Here is a 1,879-nt window from a genome sequence, read left to right as displayed (position 1 = left end):
GTTAGGACTACTAACTGCAATCTGGAAGGGGCTGAGTGGCCCACCCAGCCCCGCGCCCCCCCACGCCCAGCATGGAGTTGGCACACAGGAGGGCTCTGTCGCTACTTGTGGATCAATGAACCCTGATCCGTGGAACCTCCATGGGGACAGCAGGCTGCTAGAGGAATACAACTTGCCCAAGATCACAATGACTGGGGCAAAGCTGTGGGGTTCCCAAGGCATCCAGCTCTTAACTCCTGCACCCCTGTGGCCTTCCCTTCTGAGGCAGGAACCTGGTCTGGTGGGAGGGGGAGGAGGGACAAGGGAACAGGGACAATCCCAGAGCTGAGACAGCCCAGAAGGTGATTGGGCTGCGGCTGGGTGGGATCTCAGGGTCTGGGAACGACCCCTCAGGATGCAGTGACCCGTGCTCTCCCCCTTTGTCCTCTCCCCCCTGCCCACCATGGGTCAGCTCCCTGGTCCCAGCCTAGACATCTGGAACTGGGGCAGACAAAGGACTGCGAAGAGGGACAATAACCTTCTGTCCATTTTCAGATGCCGGGCTGGGCCTGGCCAGGGCTGGGGGCCGGAGCCCCGGCGAGGCGGTGCCAGGCCCCCCGCGGGCAGCGGACAATGTTGGCAGTGATGGAGAGGAGGCATTTCAAAGCGTTTTGTTCCCGCTGACCCCCTCCCCTCCACATCTCGCCCCGGCTCGGGGTGAGGCCCCAGCCCCACCCCCAGCCACCCAGGCCCCTGCTCCTGGCGGCTTGGGGACCGGCCACATTCTTGACCTCAGGGGAAAAGTTTAGACTCTTTGCGCGCTGGGCAACAATAACGGTGTCACAGAACTGATTTAGGAGCGCGCTTACCATCACAAAGCAGCAGACAAAGAGCCAGGGCTGAGAACGCGCCGGGCTTCTGCGCCTGCTTCTCCCAACACCGCCGCCACTTCTCTCCCTGGCTCTGCCTGGGCGGGACTGGGTGCCAGGGCCCGACCCTGCGCTCCCCAGAGGAGAGCCTGAGCTGGAGAGGGAGCGACGGGGAAGGGATGGGGCTCCCACGGGGGATCAGGGGGCCTGAGAACTGCTTCCTGCTCTGCCACCAATTTGCCGCGTGACCCTGGGCCAGTCCTTCCCCACTCTGGGCCTCAGTTTCCCTATCTGTAATAAGGAGGCTAAACGAGAAGGCCCAAAGCATGAGGCTCTGATCTTGCAAGGAGAGGGATTTCCGTGATGATGATGATGATGGTGATGGCAATATGGTGATAGTGAGAAGTACTGACCCCTTTAGTTCCGGCCACCTCAGGTGCCAGGCGCTGTGATCACTAACCTCTTTCTGGCCTTCATCTTTTTTTTTTCTTTTTTTTTAAATGACACGGAGCGCTCCGCACCATCCTCTTCCTCTCATTCTCCCAGAGGAAGAGAAGGACAATTATGGATGACAAATGGCAGTTGCAGAAGCAACACCGAGATCTGGCTTCACACTCGGGAGAGAACGCGGCACCTTCCTCGCGGTTTCTGAGGCTCTCGACTTCCGCAGTAGCCAAGTATAGAAACGATCCCTGAAAATGCGGTCTGGTCACCCCCTTGGATCACTTCATCCTCAGAAGCCTCACAAAGCAGGCGCATCATGAGCTCAAGCTGACAGTTGATAACTGAGGCTCAGAGAAGTTGAGTCACTCGTCCAGGGCCGCACAGCTTGGAGTCTGTGCAACCGAGACCCAAGACAGGGCTGGCTCGCTTCTGATTACACTGCGCCGAGAAGGAGAGAAGCAACGAGGCAGCTGGACCCTGGGGAGCTCTGGGTGGGAGGGCCTCTCCTCCCAGCCAGAAGGCTATGAATAAATAAATGTCTGATTACCCCCAGGGGGAATTTCTCCCTTGGAGCAGGTGCTTTTAAA

General features: G+C 58.8%; 1 pseudogene; it reads right to left on the bottom strand.

Annotated features, from left to right (window-relative positions):
• Positions 1 to 1,357: 1,357 nt before the first annotated feature.
• On the bottom strand, positions 1,358 to 1,556 carry LOC113266645 (small nucleolar RNA U3; annotated as a pseudogene).
• Positions 1,557 to 1,879: the final 323 nt, after the last annotated feature.

Source organism: Ursus arctos, unplaced genomic scaffold, assembly GCF_023065955.2.
Source record: "Ursus arctos isolate Adak ecotype North America unplaced genomic scaffold, UrsArc2.0 scaffold_18, whole genome shotgun sequence".
NCBI classification, from domain to species: Eukaryota; Metazoa; Chordata; class Mammalia; order Carnivora; family Ursidae; genus Ursus; species Ursus arctos.
The sequence above is the reverse complement of the archived record's forward strand: the minus strand, read 5'-3'. Positions and strand labels throughout refer to the sequence as shown.